General features: G+C 48.1%; 2 pseudogenes; one reads left to right on the top strand and one right to left on the bottom strand.

Annotated features, from left to right (window-relative positions):
- The first annotated feature begins 2,814 nt into the window (after positions 1-2,814).
- On the top strand, positions 2,815-2,928 carry LOC136633742 (5S ribosomal RNA; annotated as a pseudogene).
- A 7,691-nt stretch (positions 2,929-10,619) lies between these two features.
- LOC136633826 (5S ribosomal RNA) lies at positions 10,620-10,739 on the bottom strand (annotated as a pseudogene).
- Between the last annotated feature and the right edge of the window lie 8,994 nt (positions 10,740-19,733).

The following is a 19,733-nucleotide window of genomic DNA, read 5'->3' as shown; positions in this document are numbered from 1 at the left end:
GGTGGGCCGCTGTGAGATACAGGAAGCTGGACTAGATGGGCCTATGGCCTGATCCAGTGGGGCTGTTCTTATGTTCTTATGAGAGCGCACGCCAATGCAGGTCTGCCTACTCAGAAGTAACCTCCTTTGCATTCGGTGGTGCTTACCCACAGGTAAGCGTGCACATGATTGCAGCCTTAGTGTCTGACCTTAAGACATCTCAGCGCCACTGCTGAGCTCCAGCCCAAGGCCCATCTGCAACGCCAAGAGCAGTAGATGCCACTGGCACAGCACTGAATGGGCGTTGCCCAGAGCATGGTAGGAACTGGGGTGGAAGCAGTGGGACCAGTCAAGTGAGGGGGAGGTGTTCCAAGGTGGGGAGAGTGCGGAGCAGGGGGAGAAACTGGGGAGGCGTGGGGTAGGACTGGTCGAACTCTGCTCCACCAGATCCTATGCTCCATGTTCAGCAAAATAGCCAACGCAGAATGGAGGAGATCCAATGGGCTCCCTGCACCCTTACACAGGGGAAGGGGACATTCATCCTCTTCCCCTGCAGCCCTGGCAGAGATAGGATTGAACTGCTGAGCAACCATATTCAAAGCTTCTTGGGAGTAAGCCTCACTGAATACAATAGAACTTACTTCTGAGTCACAGGACTGTGTTTTTCATCTGGTTCAAAGCTGTATTCTTGGGAAAGGAGAGGAGGACTGCCAGGCAAAGTTGTGTTACTTGGGCAAACCACAACACACTATAAATAACCGATTCGGCCATCAATGTTCTAAAACAGGGGTGTCCAAACATTTTGGCAGGAGGGCCACATCAGCTCTCTGACACTGTGTCGGGGGCCGGGGAGAAAAAAAAAGAATTAATTTACATTTAAAATTTGAATAAATTTGCATAAGTTTACATAAATGAATATATTAAAGATGAACTTATATGAATGAATGAGGGTCTTGCAATAGCTTAATGCCTATAAAAGGCCTTGCACAAAGCAAGGCTGGCCTCTCCTTTGCTGCCACTGCTGCATCACAGATGTGAAAGAGCAAGCAGTGGAGAGGGCTCTCATCCCACAGCTCACACGAGAGGTCAAGCAGTCGCCCTCACACTGAGAGAAGTTGCGTTGGGCCAGTGCGGGCTTCAACAAATCTCCGGAGGGCCATAGACTCATTGAAGACTGGGGGCTCCCTGAGTGCCACATTGAGAGGCCTCAAGGGCCGCAAGTGGCCCCCGGGCCGGGGTTTGGGCACTCCTCTTCTAAAACGTTAAATCCGTGCCGAATTTACAGCTGGATGTTACATAGGAGGAACACTCCGGGGAGAATTAAAACAACACAAGGTTTAATTATTCAAAGCTGTTCCTTCTTGCCAGAATATTCCAGTGAAGATGGAGATGCAGGCAAATTCCCTTGGAAGATTCATCTTTAATGAAGAAACTCCACACAAAACTATATTTTAACCTCCCTACCCCCACTTCTCATGATACATTAATCATTCCCTGTAATCTGGTACATGCCAGGAAGAGAACATTGGGGAAATAAGAGGATCTGGTGACATGGGACCACGTAGCCCCAGGCAACAGGGAAGCGCAATGAGAGGGCTGTGAGAGAGATTCATTAATATCCTTTGATGGGTTGAAAGGTGGTCTGGAGACATATTGCTGCCTCCAGCACACCTTTTACCCACCTTGCCTTCCCAGGTCTGCAATGGCAACGTTAATAAAATCAACTCAATCGTTAACACAAAACTGTTTTATATGGGATTTGTCAGAGCATTGGTCCACCTAGCCCTAGACGGAGCATCAATGTTCTTGAATGGACAGGGGCCCTTTCCAGCACTGCTATCATTTTCAAATAGAGATGTGAGGAGCTTCCTTCACCAGCGTGAAGCTCGCACTGTGCTCCTGAACTCTATGCAGGTGGCCAGCAAAATAATCAATCTGTTCCCTTGGATCGCTGTCCCCAAGTCTTCTGCCAAGAAGTCTTCTTCATTTCTATGGAGAGTCGGCCTCATCTGGGAGGAACAACCTTTCATCATGTCTTCAAATCGACATTGGTACAGGACTTCACCTAAAGAAGGGTTGCCCAAACCCCGGCCCTGGGGCCACTTGCGGCCCTTGAGAACTCCCAATCCGGCCCTCAGGGAGCCCCCAATCTCCAATGAGCCTCTGGCACTCCGGAGACTTGCTGGAGCCCATGCTGGCACAACACAACTGCTCTCAGAGCGACAGCCAACTGCTTGACCTCTTGCAGGAGCTGTGGGACAAGGGCTCCCTCCACTGCTTGCTGTTTCACATCTGCGATGCAGCAGCTGCGGCAAAGGAAAGGCCAGCCTTGCTTTGTGCAAGGCCTTTTATAGGCCATGAGCAAGACTTTCATCCATTCATATAAGTTCCATCTCTAATATATTCATGTATCTCACAGAGGCCCACCAGATGCCTCAAGGAGCACACAAGACAACAAGACACCTTCCTCCTGGTGCCACTCCCTTGCACCTGGCATTCAGAGCCTATTTCTAGAACCAGGAGGTTGCACATACACATCACGGCTTGTAACCAGTGACCGACTTTTCTTCCAGAAATTTATCCAATCCCCTTTTAAAGGCATCTAGGCCAGACGTCATCACCACAGCCTGTGGCAAGGAGTTCCACAGACTAATTACATGCTGAGTAAAGAAATATTTTCTTTTGTCTCTTCTAACTCTCAATTTGAGTGGATGACTCCTGGTTCTGGTGTTGCGCGAGAGAGAAAAGAACATGCCTCTATCCACTCTGTCCATCCCCTGCATCCCTTGCAGGATGGCGCAGGACCTCCCACCAGCATTCCCTACCTGCAAATCAGCCAACTGTTATCCTGCACGTGCCTGATCTCGTCTGATCTCGGAAGCTAAGCAGGGTCAGGCCTGGTTAGTACTTGGATGGGAGACCGCTTGGGAATACCGGGTGCTGTAGGCTTATACCATAGTCTTTTGAGACTGAAGGTTGCCAACCATCTCCCTATACTGAACACTATCTCCTGATCTTGTCTGATCTTGGAAGCTAAGCAGGGTCAGGCCTGGTTAGTATTTGGATGGGAGACCGCTTGGGAATACCGGGTGCTGTAGGCTTATACCATAGTCTTTTGAGACTGAAGGTTGCCAACCATCTCCCTATACTGAACACTATCTCCTGATCTTGTCTGATCTTGGAAGCTAAGCAGGGTCAGGCCTGGTTAGTATTTGGATGGGAGACCGCTTGGGAATACCGGGTGCTGTAGGCTTATACCATAGTCTTTTGAGACTGAAGGTTGCCAACCATCTCCCTATACTGAACACTATCTCCTGATCTTGTCTGATCTTGGAAGCTAAGCAGGGTCAGGCCTGGTTAGTACTTGGATGGGAGACCGCTTGGGAATACCGGGTGCTGTAGGCTTATACCATAGTCTTTTGAGACTGAAGGTTGCCAACCATCTCCCTATACTGAACACTATCTCCCAATCTCGTCTGATCTCGGAAGCTAAGCAGGGTCAGGCCTGGTTAGTATTTGGATGGGAGACCACCTGGGAATACCGGGTGCTGTAGGCTTATACCATAGTCTTTCGAGACTGAAGGTTGCCAACCAAATCATTGTGACCATGCTTTGCAGCACGGTGTCCACTCTTAGGATTGAACTGCTAGTGAGTTCAAGGCAGACACAAGATTTAAGCTAGGAAAGCATGGATTGGCAGCTCAGCCTCGCCACCACTATGCTACCCCAGCTTACATCTTTGCACGCCTAAAGAATATTTAATGGAGCAGCATTTTACATTGGCTTCCACCCCGAGCCAAACCATACGGGCCAGCCATAGACCCATCATCCTATTAGCTCATCATATTCTACTCATTGAATTAGATCCTTGTAGAAAAGCTCTTTGATAAGTTGGATGGGGCCCAAGCTCCACCCACCCCTTAGAAGAGTAGTAATATAGATAAGAACAGCCCCCCCCCCCCATTTTAGTTCTTTGCTAAAAGGAAGGCATTTTTTTAAAAGCAACTGGATTACAGTTCTGGTACAAGAAACCCAGCCATGTTGCAGTAAAAGACTCGAAATAATGGAACACAAAGAAGAGTAAATAAACTAGGAATGATTTATCTCCCGGGAATAATACAGTAACTGCTGAATAATTACAGGCAACCATCTTTATTAGTATGCAAAGTAGCTCGATCTGGTGTCCTGCTCCGAGGACAAAAAGCCAAAGCAGCATTGCACATTATAATAAATCACACACACCAAATTCCCGGCTGGTTGCCGCAAACATCTTTACTCGGGAGTGGGGGGATGGTGAGTGCACTGGTTCTTCTTGAGATTAGAACAAGAAAGAAAGCCACTGTTTAATTTATATTTCCTCGTGATGCATTGTTCCTTCAGAATCTATTCAAGTGAAGGAGTACAAAGGTTTCACTTCACTAAAGGTGTTTTTTTTTTTGTTGGGGGGGGAGGCTTTTCTTGGGGGAGGGGAGAGATGATTAAAGGATTTGTCACTGAACGATTTCCAAAACAAACTAGGTTATTTTCTTCTTATGGTTCCCTTGATATTTGTTTTTTTACTTCTTTGGCAGCAGTATCAGTTTCCTGTTTTAAGGGAGCGAGGTATTGTTGCTTCTTGACAGATACCAGAAAAATGGAACTCAAAACAAAAAATAAAAATGGGATAAACAGGAATAAAACATCTACCATCACATGCTTGGTGAACAGAGCAATCCAGGGAAAGTCACCGATGCCCAGGATGCAATCTCGAGGGGGTTGGCATTCACCTTGCATCACACCCCAAAGCAGGGCTTGGTTTGTATTAGAATCAAAGTGGACCCCCCTTCTCCCCCCAAAAAAAGGTCAAACAAGCTTTTGAGTTGGACAACACTGGGCACAGAGGAAGCAAGATGACAGGTGGGAATAGGGCAAGTAGCAGCCCCAACAATCGGTGGCTTGGAAAATCTAAAAGAGGAGCAGAGGGGGTTTCATTCAGATCTGAGTCCAGCTCTAAAACTGACAGCCCAATCCTGCGCTGTCCTCTGCTGATAGGATGAGCCTACGCACTGTCGCAAACATGCCATAAGGCCCATTGCGCCAGGGTGGAGGTCCATCCTCACAGCAGAAAAGCCTGCACCGATCTCTCAAAAAGCCACTGAGGTGCTCACTCAGAGGTGAGCACCCCCTGGAGCAGGTAGACACTCCACAGGACAGTGGGAGGGCAGAGTGGGAGTGAGGAGGGGGCGTAACAGGGGGACGCTTTGTGTATGGCTGTCCAACCTGTTGCAAACCCACCTAATTGTATCAACCAGCCCCTATTTGATTGTATCAACCAGCCCATATTTTACCAACAGTTGGCAACCTTCAGTCTCGAAAGACTATGGCATCGCGCTCTGAATGGTGACCAACTAGCTGACTTTACTCCTACTTTAATGTCTGTCTGTCCAAAGTCCTACTCTAGAACAGTCAAAAGGGAAAAACAAAGCAAGTTACAGGTTAGTTCTGAAATAGTATATATTGGAGGAAGACCCCTAAATGGACTCAGCCAGTCCCTTGCGGTTTTTCTTTAGCATCACAGGATGTGGGGGTTGCCCATGGATTCTGGTGCTGATGTAAACAAAGACTGCAGAAAGACAGGCAACGGATTTGATGTTTCAAAATTAATAGACTTTGCCCGCCCTAGTTATTATTGAGCGGTAAGATAGGCAAGTAGTTGAAGCATGTAATTTGTTTCTAGATGACAACTGGTGCTGTACAATCCTTTGTATATGGGTTGTACTCTTTGTACACTGGAGAGACTGTTTTCCACCTTCTCGGGGAGAGTGTTTCAGATTCTGCTCTGCTTGTCTTACTGAAGTTGGTTTCATGGAAGGGTCTGTTTCCAGATGCTCTCATCAGATCAACAGATCATAGGGCCTGATTTTTTTTGAAATTTCCAACAGCAATACAGCCTAAGGTGGAGGGGGGCAGTTCCAGGGGGGGGCAACTGCAGGGTTGCCATGCAGCCCCCAGGTGAGAGAACAAATGTCCCCTTTCTTTGAGGAAGTCTCCATGACTGCCTGCCTACTGCAGGTTGCAGCACAAATCCCATAAGAATATAAGAAGAGCCCCGCTGGATCAGGACAAAGGCCCATCTGGTCCAGCTTCCTGTATCTCACAGCGGCCCACCAAATGCCCCAGGGAGCACACCAGATAACAAGACCTGCAAGGCATTCTGGGAATTGTAGTTAAGAACATAAGAACAGCCCCGCTGGATCAGGCCATAGGCCCATCTAGTCCAGCTTCCTGTATCTCACAGCGGCCCACCAAATGCCCCAGGGAGCACACCAGATAACAAGACCTGCAAGGCATTCTGGGAATTGTAGTTAAGAACATAAGAACAGCCCCGCTGGATCAGGCCAAAGGCCCATCTGGTCCAGCTTCCTGTATCTCACAGTGGCCCACCAAATGCCCCAGGGAAATCCCACTGGAAAATCTCACTGGAAAGCTGGATGGGATTGGTCCCTAGTCCCCTGAGTGCCCACAGAACTACTGCCTACTTGACTTCCTAGGTTAGAGTGTTGATACAGAACCAGGTTGACCAGGTTCAAATTTCTGCAGTCACAAAGTTCACTGGTTGACTCCAGATCCACCCCACTGTCTCATCCTGATCCGTCCCAGAGGGTTATTGTGAGGATAAAATGCGGGGGGGGGGGGTTTGAACCACATCTACCACCCTGATTTTGCTGAAATAGAAATCTAATGCAAACATGTCACATTGAAATAAAGATGCCTTGTCGTCCCTTGTTTTATAAGCAGGGCCAATGATGACTTGGGAACCCAAGCAGCTCCAGCATTCCAGGACCGGCTGGCAAAGTTGGAGAGTGAGCCCTGACAAGGGATGACAGTTTGTGTGGGTGTCCATGCTGAAGTCTATTAACCACAAGCTCTGTCACAGATCACAGAAATCCAAGACAATGTGGGCTGGCTAAACTGGCAGCTGTGTGGGATAAACTGCAAGCCATGCAGAATAGCCTGGCACCACGATAAATATATAAACTGGACATCCAAAAATTCTCTAGAGGAGGTGCTCTGTGTCAATTGAGAGGCTTTAACCTCTTCATGACTTCAGACAAACTGTGTTGCCTCTAGGCAGTTAGGAGTGCAATGGCAATTTTCAATTTGGGGAGAATTTATATTCACAGTTGTGGAACATGGCTTAATCCCATAGACCTACAGGCTTGGAAATGCTTAGCAAAAACATAGATCACCAGTGCCCCAATGCACTGGATATTTTACAGTCAGCTATGGCTGAACCGAGGCTTAGCAGGAGTTGGGGCCAGGATCCAGCACTTTTGCCAGATCCTAACCCCTGTCCCAGACAACTCAGCGCAGCTTTGGGCTGTTTCGATCTGCCCCAACTATTTAGACAGCACAGATCCAAGTAGCCCCATTGGGGCTGCTGCTGCATTATCCAGGATTATCCCCTTGCTCTGGACATGGGCAGGCCGGCCAGCCTCCCCATTCCAGTGCAGGTTAGAACTGGGCTGTTAGTGTGGTGTAGTGGTGTAGGACTGGGGAAATCTAGATTCCTGAAGCATCTGCTGGGCCACTGCACAATACAGGAAATGGGCTATGTCGGAATGCCAGATGCAAGGGAGGGCACCAAGATGAGGTCTCTTGTTATCTGGTGTGCTCCCTGGGGCATTTGGTGGGCTGCTGTGAGATACAGGAAGCTGGACTAGATGGGCCTGTGGCCTGATCCAGTGGGGCTGTTCTTATGTTCTTAACTACAATTCCCAGGAGGCCTTGCAGGTCTCTTGTTATCTGGTGTGCTCCCTGGGCATTTGGTGGGCCGCTGTGAGATACAGGAAGCTGGACTAGATGGGCCTGTGGCCTGATCCAGTGGGGCTGTTCTTATGTTCTTAACTACAATTCCCAGGAGGCCTTGCAGGTCTCTTGTTATCTGGTGTGCTCCCTGGGCATTTGGTGGGCCGCTGTGAGATACAGGAAGCTGGACTAGATGGGCCTGTGGCCTGATCCAGTGGGGCTGTTCTTATGTTCTTAACTACAATTCCCAGGAGGCCTTGCAGGTCTTTTGCTATCTGGTGTGCTCCCTGGGCATTTGGTGGGCCGCTGTGAGATACAGGAAGCTGGACTAGATGGGCCTGTGGCCTGATCCAGTGGGGCTGTTCTTATGTTCTTAACTACAATTCCCAGGAGGCCTTGCAGGTCTTTTGCTATCTGGTGTGCTCCCTGGGCATTTGGTGGGCCGCTGTGAGATACAGGAAGCTGGACTAGATGGGCCTGTGGCCTGATCCAGTGGGGCTGTTCTTATGTTCTTAACTACAATTCCCAGGAGGCCTTGCAGGTCTTTTGCTATCTGGTGTGCTCCCTGGGCATTTGGTGGGCCGCTGTGAGATACAGGAAGCTGGACTAGATGGGCCTATGGCCTGATCCGGTGGGGCTGTTGTTATGTTCTTAGGAAGCTGGACCAAATGGGCCTTTGACCTGGTCCAGCAGGGCTGATATTCTTAGATGCAATTTCCCCCTCAACCATGATCTTGGACCAAATGCTTTCTCCCAGCTTAGCCTACTTCACAGGGTTATTATGAAGGGGGGGGGGCAACAATGTGTACTGCCATAAGCACCTTGAAAGAAAGATGGGATGAAAATACAATGAATAAATGTCATGCCCCACATGGCTGACAGACACAACACCAGCAGCCAGCACTTCAACGTCTTTTCATTTCCACTGAAACATTGACGGGAAGGGCAAATTGCTTCCAAGGGAAGCCATTTCAACCATCCCTAACAAAATCTGTCCCAGGCAGGCAAGTCTGGGAAAGAAGCAGTGGCTGTCAGCCACTGTTCAAAATATTGAGGCAAGACGGGCCAATGGTAGCTTCAGTGTTCGATGCAAGGCAGCCTGCGACCCCAATCTTCTGTCTTCCTTTTAAGGGTCTTGTCCAGCATGACGAGGTGGTATGTGCTGCCACGGGGTCCCTGGACTGTGAGGACATTGGAAGGGGATGAGTTAGGGGTGAGAAGCTCCGGTATGAGGTCCCCGGGCTGTCTCCGCTGTCAACCCTGGACAAATAAGGCCTTGGATAGGGAAAGGGAGAGGGGATTCAGCATCCATTCTCCTCCATGACCTTAGCTCCTGGGCTCACAGGCAGGCCAACTTCCTCTCCGTCAGGCTGCCTCAGCACCACTGAGCCTCCTCATCGGCCTGCCCTGGGTGTTTATATGGGGTGCCTCCTTCATCTCGGCCTGCTCCCTCTGCTGGGCTAGGCTGACTATCTATAGCCTCCTGCCTCTCCTCCCATTATGATGCCTTATGTTGCCCTGCATGGACTCCTCCCCATCTCCCGACCACTTCCCCTGGCATCTGAGACCTATGCTGTTGCCTCCATGACAAGGCCACCCAAACAGTGCCATGCAATTCACGTGGAGGTGAGCACAAAAAGGACAGGCTGCTGGCCTCCATCGCCAGGGCTGGAGGTCACCACAGAATGCCCTGCAGCGTGGCTGCCATCCCTGGCAAGCCACATCACATTGGAGGACAGGCCTTGTGGGCTCTGCAAGCCCTGTGCCTTGTGCAATGACAACAAAACGAACCATTGTCCCACCAGATGCAAGTCAGGTACCCAGCTAGAACCCGGACGGTCTACCTGTACACGGACCGGGGGGGGGGGGGGGGAGCATTTTCTTTCCTCAACAGATCCAATGCAATTTCACATCTTGTGCAGTGGTAAATGTTCTTTAAAATCCTGACTCTACCACCAGGGCATGGTATGACGCAGAAGCTTCACCTTGCTGAAGCAAAGGTGGTCATTGGCCTGGAGATGGGCCTTTGTTTCATGATGTTTGGAGGGGGAGGGGGATGGCATCAATGATAACACTACCTGCAATTACAGATTGGAAACCTGTTCTATTCAGGACCCTCTTTCACATGACTTTTGTCCTCCCAGGCAGAAATCACAGTGATCCACTCCAATGGCCAACACAGGCAAGGGTTAAGATCACACCAAGTTTCGAGGCTGGATTTATGAATTTTCATAAGCTCCCAGGCTGAAATTCTGCTTTAACCCGCCTGTGATTGAACACGGTAATGGAGAGCACCCCATTGCCGAAGGCAACTCGACATTTTGATTTAAAATTGAATTTTCAACATAAGCAGCAATCCAGCCAGCCAAATCATAGCTTAATGCTCCTCTGATCATTCCCGCTGTACTTAACAGGGAGCACGGGGCTGAAAAATCCTTTGTGGCTCTCAAGCTTTCAGATTACAACAGCAAGCCCCACTGACAGACACATCAATCCTCATTGGAGTGTGATTCTTCAAGAAATCTCCATTGGGCTTAAAGAACTCTCCCTTAAAATCTGGCTGCCTTTCACAGGAAGGGCAAGCATGGATTGGCAGAGCTCAGGGTAAATGAGAGCTCTGAGCATAATATCCATGCGCAAAATGTTGGTTAATTAGCAAAAACACACATAGGGACAGACGTATCTTTCTGTTTCTGTGCCATCTAAACTTGGCACAGTTCCTTTTGATTTCCATTCCCACTCTTCCACTAAAGAGCCACCATTTTTTTCTATCATTGAACAAAAACTGTATATTTTAATGTACTTTTAAAAAAAATGGTTGGCAACCTTCAGTCTCGAAAGACTATGGTATAAGCCTACAGCACCCGGTATTCCCAGGCGGTCTCCCATCCAAGTACTAACCAGGCCTGACCCTGCTTAGCTTCCAAGATCAGACGAGATTGGGCATGTGCAGGGTAACAGTTACTTTTAAAAAAATATTTGCACATATTTTCGACCCAACCAGCTGGCTGCAAAGTACTCATTTAAATGTATTCAGCTGCAAACATACAGAATGCATAAAATCCGTAGACTCTTCCATATTTCATAAAATTCAACCCACCGGGGTATAGGAATGCATGATTTTGGACTCCTCTCACTCCCCAATGGGTTGAATTTTACGAAATATGATACACGTAGTACTTCACAACCAGCTGGTTGGGTCAAAAATATGTGCAAATATTTTTTTTTTAAATAATACAGTTTTTGTTCAATGTAGGGCAGTAATTCCCAAACTGTGGTTGGGTTGGGACCTGATTTCTGGTGGGTCACGTAGTGCTGAGCAGAGCTGCCAATGAAAACACTGGTGATGGACACTAATTGCCTTAGGTCCTGAGGCTATTGTCAAAAATCAGATAGGGCTAATTATCTTGCAAAGAGCTCAGCTCCTGCAGTTTGCAAGATAGCTGCTAATTGCTCTTTTGAAAATGCAAAAGAACTCAGCTCAAGAAAGAAAGAAAGAAAGAAAGAAAGAAAGAAAGAAAGAAAGAAAGAAAGAAAGAAAGAAAGAAAGAAAGAAAGAAAGAAAGAAAGAAAGATTAGTACTTCTCAGCTTCTCAGGCCTCCATTCTGGACAACCAGTTGCTGGGGAAAGCTGCCCAATTTTCCACCTGGTAGCCCCAAACTATTGACTTTCAGCCAATCAATTTCTCTGCCTCAGGTCCAATGACGTTCAGTCAGTATGCTGTGGCACATTGGTGTGCCACAAATGGTCCATAGGTATGTTGCGGGAATTTGGGGACGGTCCTTTATTAGTAAGGCCTTTGGAGATGTGAGCCCCCCACCAACAGCATGGTGTGCTTTGACAATCTTAGCGCCTTGTCTAAGGCAGCAGGTTGGACTAGATTACCTATTAGGCCTCTTCCAACTCTATGATTCTATGTGCTGTGAGATGAAAAAAGGTTGAAAATCTAGCCTGTCTCCATGAAGTCTTTGGTCTGCCCACCTCCATCATACCTGCCTGCCTTCAGGTCTCGACACTTCTGAGCTCCAGATGAAATATAGATTAATTTAAAACCCAGAGAGGGTACCAGTCACTTTCTCGGTGTGGATTCAAACTTTTCCCATTATCAGCCTGATTGGAATACTGTTAGAAAGCCTGCAAGTTGGGAGCTGCTCTTCATTTTCCTTTGGGTCACCTAAATCCTCTCCTTTAAACATATTCCAGCCCAAAGAATATGAGAAATGGAGCGGATGTGATTCTTCTGATGAGCCTCACCCCAGGTTGGTGGCATTAACATTGTGTTAAAGTTAAATATATGGCTCGGGTAGTTTGTCTATTGCATTCTCCACGCCTGAATGGCAAGAAGCTGAAGAAGCCTGAGAGGTAATAATTTACTGGTCTCATTTCCCAAGACTGTTATCCCTCATCTTGACACACTATTAAAATCATTTAATTATCAGCATTTTGTCTTGTCATTACCTGTGTTTTCCTGTTATTTATATTTCCCGAAACTTTGTGTGTGTGTGTATATGCTTCTTCACCAGGGCCAGCCCCAAACATTTTGGCATCTGAGACAAAAGATCTAACTGGTGCCCCCATCTGAGAGCAATAAAAAAAATAGGAAAAAAAAATCAAATAAGTGACAATTCATTGCCTTTGAATGGCTCCCAAACCTTCCACCTGAGGTACCTAGTTCACCCAGGACAGTGGTGTCAAACTCATTTCATGCAGCGGGCGAATATCATTCATGATGCCTGCTGAGGGTTGGAAGTGATTATGTCATTTGGCAGGAAGTGATGTCATTAAACAGGTCAAAACCAGAAATAAGCACTTTGTTCTTGTGTAGGAACTCATTAACTGCAAATGACAGAGGAGAAAATACACAAATCTTGATCATATTTCAAGATATGGGAGAGCCCAATTATCATGCGGGCCACCCTTTCAGCAGCTGAGAGCCTGAGGGCCAGATAAAAAGCTTCTGCAGGCCACATCCGGCCCCCGGGCCTTGTGTTTGACACCCCTGGCCTAGGAGGACAGAACACTCATGAGAAGTTACGGGAGACCTGTCAAAACCTGGGAGATCTCAAAAAGATCAGGCCAAAGGCCCATCAAGTCCAGTATCCTGTTTCCCAGTGTCCAACTCTGGGAAGACCACAAGTAGGAGAAAAGGCACAATGGCTCCAGACACTGGAAGAGTCTTGTTATCTTTGAAGTGTACATGCAGAATCCATTCAAAAGGGTCTTGCATTCTGTTTCCTACATATGATAATGGAAAGCCAACAAGCAAGGAGCTGCAGCTTTCTTTGGCTGTTGCTTTCCCCAGCAGCTGATATTCAGGACCACCCTGCCTCTGAGCTTGGCATCCATGGATATTGAAATTTGCAGATACTAAGCCTCTGGATAAGAAGGGTCCACTGTATTTGGTTGGCAACTTTCAGTCTCAAAAGACTATGGTATAAGCCTACAGCACCTGGTATTCCCAGGCAGTCTCCCATCCAAGTACTAACCAGGCCTGACGCTGCTTAGCTTCAGACAAGATTGGGCCTGTGCAGGGTAACAGTGTATTTGGAAGTAGAAAAACATCAGAGAGACAGAGAGAGAGAACTTCTAGAACTTCTCACTGCTCTGGATCATGGGGAGCATGGAACAATATAGGCAGGCACCACTTAACAACCGTTCGCTTAATGACATACCGCATATATGATAGTGGTCAAAGCACAATAATGATGCTCTTAATGAGGCAGGCGTGTCTCCCATAGCCTGCAGCAGACTGTATGTTTACACAACAGAGAGGCTCTTAATGCAAAGAAGAGGCCATCTATCTCCATTACCCTTGTGCAGCCAGCTAGTGCATGGCAGGGAGTGACTGCTTTCACAACAGAGGCAATAGAGTGTTCACTTAATGACCTAACTGAATAACAACGGGGATAGGAGAACGTATCCCCGTCATTAAGTGGCACACACCTGTACTGTATGTGTGCCAGAAAGCAACTTGCTTGAATTGGAGCCCTCTGGAGCTTTGACCAAGATGGGCCTTACCCTGCGGTAACTCCCACCATCACCCCAGCCTGATGATTACTGTCAAGCCCATAAATGGGAGCTGTAAAACTTACCCACCTCACCCCAGCACTGTCTGTTCTAGTGGCTGTCTGCTGGTATTCATTTGCAGCTTTTTAGATTGTGAGCCTTTTTGGGACAGGGAGCCATTAGATATTTGATTTTCTCTGTAAACCGCTTTGTGAACTTTTAGTTGAAAAGCGGTATATAAATACTGTTGTTGTTGTTGTAAAAAGGAGGAATCTGTCTCCTGCGACCAGACAGGAACCACTTCGCTACATTTTCTTCTCTTAATTCATATCAGGAAATGGTCTTGCTCTCATGCTGGGAGCACGGAAATTTCCTCGTAAAAGTCTGTTCTGCGTCCTTGTGAGGATATGAGAAGTGGAGGGGGAGAAGATGGGACGGCTTCTGTCAGGAGTCATTCTTCGAAGCTTCACTCAAATGGATAGCCCAACGGGATTTCTAAGCATCACCTCTCAATTTGTTTAAATGTCACCCAGCTTGGGGAAAACAAAAGCAAACAAAATAAGAACACCACCCAAAAGGGGGGGGACGGGACTCACTGAGCATTTTATTAAAGTAAATACCTTCTGGCAGATCTCAAGGTGTAACCTAGTAGTAACTGGAAACCTGACATATACTCATTGGAGAGTCTAGCAGGCATCCTGCTATCGACTGTTTACCTTCAAATCGTCTAGGGGTTGTGGTTTATTTTATTATCCCCCTCCCCCCAGAAAAAAAGAAATACTACAGACAAATGAGTGTTGGAGTTATCATACCCTGCTGACATAACAGGGGCTTTATAATTGGTAACCCCCCCTTTCTTCTGTGAAATAAAAAACACCACCAATATGCCTGGCTTTTCCTACATCTGTACTACTACTACTACTACTACTACTACTACTACTACTACTAATAATAATAATAATAATAATAATAATAATAATAATAATAATAACTTTATTTCTATCCCGCCTTTCTCCCCGAAGGGACTCAAGGCGGCTTACAACATATTAAAAACAATTTAAAAACAAATAAAAACATATTAACACATACTAAAAACAGCAGTCAGAGTAAAAATAGGTAAAAAGAGCATAGAGCAGCAGCAAGTCATAAAAGAATCAGGCCTGTAAAAAAAAAAATTAAAAGATGTTAAAAAATGTTAAAAGGCCCAGAACTCAGAAGGCCTGTTTAAACAGAAGGGTCTTCAGGCCTTGCCGAAAGGTCTCAAGAGAGGGAGCCATTCTTAAGTCAAGGGGAAGGGAGTTCCATAGCGTTGGTGCCACTACTGAGAAGGCCCTGTTTCTTGCAGCCGCCCCACGTACCTCCCTAGGCGGCGGCACTTGTAAAAAGGCCTTCTCTGATGACCTGAGAGGGCGAGGCCGGATTGTACGGGAGCAGGCGATCTCTAAGATACCCTGGTCCAGAGCAGTATAGGGCTTTAAAGGTCAATACCAGCATCTTGAATTGGGCCCGGAAACGAATGTGCAACCAGTGCAGCCGCTGGAGAAGCGGACTGACAGGGTCGAACCGCCTACCTCCAGTAACCACACGGGCCGCCGCATTCTGCACTAGTTGCAGTTTCCGAACCGTCTTCAAGGGCAGCCCCACATAGAGTGCGTTACAGTAATCTAATCTGGATGTCACCGAGGCATGGATCACCGTGGCCAGGTCTGCACGATCCAAGTACGGCCGCAGCTGGCGCACCAGCCAAAGCTGAGCGAAGGCCCCCCTAGCCACAGCCGCCACCTGGGAATCCAGGAGCAGCTGCGAGTCCAGGTGGACCCCCAAGCTGCGGACCTGCTCCTTCAGAGGGAGTGCAACCCCATTCAGGGCAAGCCGATAGTCCAGCACCTGCATCGAGGATTTCCTAACCAGGAGAGCCTCTGTCTTATCCGGATTTAATTTCAGCTTGTTAGCCCCCATCCAGATCCTCACTGCCTCCAGACAGCGCTCCAGGTCCTCAACCACCACCCTGGAGTCTGGAGGAAAGGAGAGATAGAGCTGGGTGTCATCAGCATATTGATGGCACCCCACTCCAAACCCCCGGATGACCTCTCCCAGCGGTTTCATGTAGATGTTAAATAGCATGGGGGACAGAATTGAGCCCTGTGGCACCCCGCATCTCAAGGGCCAGGGTGTCGAACAGGCATCCCCCAGCACCACCATCTGGGACCGACCCTCCAAGTAGGAGCGGAACCACCGCAAAACAGTGCCTCCAGCTCCCAACTCGGCCAATCGGCCCAGAAGGATACCATGGTCGATGGTATCGAAAGCCGCTGAGAGGTCCAGCAGGACCAACAGGGACGCACTCCCCCTGTCCAGTCCCCGGCGTAGGTCATCCACCAAGGCGACCAAGGCGGTTTCCGTCCCAAAGCCCGGCCTGAAGCCAGATTGAAAAGGATCCAGATAATCCGCTTCATCCAAGACCCTCTGGAGTTGGGATGCCACCACCCGCTCAATTACCTTGCCCAGAAACGGGATGTTGGAGACTGGCCGGTAGTTATCCAACACAGTGGAATCCAGGGAGGGCTTCTTCAGGAGGGGGCGAACCACCGCCCGTTTCAAAGCGAGTGGTAACGTCCCCTCCATCAAGGAAGAGTTGACCACCCTCCCTGTCCACTCAGCCAGCCCACCCCGGGCAGCTCTTATCAACCAAGCTGGGCAAGGGTCGAGCAGGCAGGCAGATGGCCTCACACTCCAAAGGAGTCTGTCCACATCCTCAGGCTGTACAAGCTGAAAAGAATCCCACAACACAGGACAAGCAGTTGCCAAGGGGACATCGTCAGACACTGTCAATGTGGCATCCAAGTTGTGACGAATACGATCGATTTTATCTGCAAAATGTTGCGCAAACACGTCACAGCGGCTGACCGTGTATTCCTCCTGGTCTACTGGGGGGGCCTGATGGAGGAGGCCCCGCACCACACGGGGGCCTCCTCCATCAGGCCCCCTACTAAACAAAGTTTTACAGTTTTTAGTGTCATGTGTCCACTTCTCTGTGACCGTTACACACACAAACACACACCCCTCCATGGCTGACTTTAAGGGGTAGTGTGGAGAGGTTCTGAATTATGACAAAAGAGATTTGCTGGCTGAGCGATCAAACATGCATAGATTAGGGACTCTCTTTCTCTGTGGGTGGGTCGGTGAGTGGGTGGATGGGTGCATGGATGCATGGATAACTGGGCAGCCCAATCCTAACGTACTGGAAACAGGCAGGTTGGTGTGCCTGCACTGTATCCAGCGCAAGTTTGGGGCCAAAAGAAACGCAGCCCTAACCCTACCTTTACATTTCAAAAATTTAAGTATATCCAATGTAAACATACATATATTGGTTCACAAATAGGATGCAAAAAGAATGGACACAAATGTCCAGTACTGGGATGCATTTGACTGCCAGGCTTGTTGTCCAGGCTGCCATATTCCAGGACATACTCTTTTCCCTCTCACACAACACCAGAACCTGGGGACATCTGAGTGATGGGAGAGTCAGGACAGACAAAAGAAAATATTTCTTTACTCAACGTGTAGTTAGTCTGTGGAACTCCTTGCAACAGGATGTGGTGATGGCATCTGGCCTAGATGCCTTTAAAAGGGGATTGGACAAATTTCTGGAGGAAAAGTCCATCATGGGTTCCAAGCCATGATGCAACCATGTGCAACCTCCTGATTTTAGAAGTGGGCTACTTCAGAATGCTAGATGCAAGGGAATAGCACTAGGATACAGGTCTCTTGTTGTATTGTGTGCTACTGTGAAGATACAGGAAGCTGGACTAGATGGGCTTTGGGCCTGATCCAGCAGGGCTCTTCTTATGTTCTTATGGGCATTCACAGGAATGGTGCTTCTTATAAGGGATGTGAAGGACATGAGTAAGGAAGCATCCCCCAGATTACCTGGAAGGCAGTTCCTCCAAATGATCCTCTAGCTAAGGGCGGGATCTGGTTTGAACTTCAGTCCTAATAGGCAGAATATTTGCATTTTACAGATGTCCCAAGACACTTTGGTGCCAGAGGCAGCACATCCAAATGGCACTCCTATGCTGGTAGGAAATATAATAGATTAATAGTTGACAAACTACTACTACTTCAACATCTGCCAGCTGAGGGCCCAATCCTATCCAACTTTCCAGCAGTGGTGCAACCTCAATACAGCCCCGAAGTAAGGGAACAAATGTTCCCCTATCTTGAGGAGGCCTCTGTGACTGCTTTCCCACCACATGAAGCAGGGCAAAGCCCATTGGCACAGCAGTACCGGCCAATTGGATAGGATTAGCCCTAAGAGAGCCTGCCTCACCCCGCCTGACACTCAGGTTGGCCCTGATTCTTTTAGACCTTATTAATGAGCCAACTCACTCGCTCCTTCAGGTCCTAATCACAAATCATCATATTTCCTGCCCTTCAGACGGTAACAAATCAGCTTCTCCCCCCCTCTCCCGGCTTGTGGTCATTAAGCACAAGCGATCAGGAAATGGCTCCAATGAATGAGATGTCAAGACCCTGTAACTCACTTGAGCTCTTATTGAAGCTGATGGATTCAAGGAAACCAGTCCTTAGGAAATTATAATGTCATTGCAAAAGCCGAAACATACTTTGCGATAAACACTTGTTGACACATGACGGATTCTCGAGGCCAGTGGTTGACGAGGACCGGTCAGAAGATGGGACAGCCTTAATGGGTGCTTGGTAACATAATAGAATGGAAGGTGACACATCCGTTCCTAGATCTCCAGTCAAGGAGGTAATTGACCTTAATGGTTGTTAAAAATTGGCAACTCTGAGCTCTAACGTTGAGTTCCCTAATTGGGTTTCTTGCATCGCCTCCAACCCCCGTCTTTTTCCAATGCCCAGTTATTTGTTGCATTTATTTTAGCCGGGTGATGTACGGCAGCCAAAGGCTACACCGCACGCCTGGAGCTCACCAATCACGGAAACAAAATGCCAAGGAGGTCTTATGGTACCTTTATTCACCGTTTAGTGCTTTGTCTGGAGAAGCAATATAAACACCACGTCTACAAAATGCCCAGGGATTCACTTATGACAGCGGCTGAAACATTATTACATTGAAGACTTCAGAAGCAATTTTTGTTTCTCACCCAGGGGAAATCAGATCAAAATGCAATGCTTCCTCTCAATGGAAACAAACAAACTAAAAAAAATACATCCTCTAACAAAAAGTGATCACAGCCCAGATCATCGAGATCAGTGGCTCCCAACACTTGCGCACCCCTTGGCAGCCCGCTTCCTTTAATGGCACCCCTCATATTAGTCCCGCAAGGCATTCTAAGAAAGGATGCAATTTTTATTCCAATGCATTGAGGTGTCTTGTGCTGTTCTGATGATAGCCAAGACTAGTCTATTGTGTGTCATGGACCATTAAGAACATACTTAAGAAGAGCCCCACTGGATCAGGCCAAAGTCCAGCTTTCTGCATCTCACTTTGGCCCCCCAGATGCCTCAGGGAGCACACAACACCACAAAAGACCTGCATCCTAACAGCCCCACTGGATCAGGCCACAGGCCCATCTAGTCCAGCTTCCTGTATCTCACAGCGGCCCAGCAAATGCCCCAGGGAGCACACCAGATAACAAGAGACCTGCAAGGCCTCCTGGGAATTGTAGTTAAGAACATAAGAACAGCCCCACTGGATCAGGCCATAGGCCCATCTAGTCCAGCTTCCTGTATCTCACAGCGGCCCACCAAATGCCCAGGGAGCACACCAGATAACTAGAGACCTGCAAGGCTTCCTGGGAATTGTAGTTAAGAACATAAGAACAGCCCCACTGGATCAGGCCATAGGCCCATCTAGTCCAGCTTCCTGTATCTCACAGCAGCCCACCAAATGCCCCAGGGAGCACACCTGATAACAAGAGACCTCATCCTGGTGCCCTCCCTTGCACCTGGCATTCTGGGGAAGCCTAAGTCT

Source organism: Tiliqua scincoides, chromosome 13, assembly GCF_035046505.1.
Source record: "Tiliqua scincoides isolate rTilSci1 chromosome 13, rTilSci1.hap2, whole genome shotgun sequence".
Lineage (NCBI taxonomy): Eukaryota > Metazoa > Chordata > Lepidosauria > Squamata > Scincidae > Tiliqua > Tiliqua scincoides.
The sequence above is the reverse complement of the archived record's forward strand: the minus strand, read 5'-3'. Positions and strand labels throughout refer to the sequence as shown.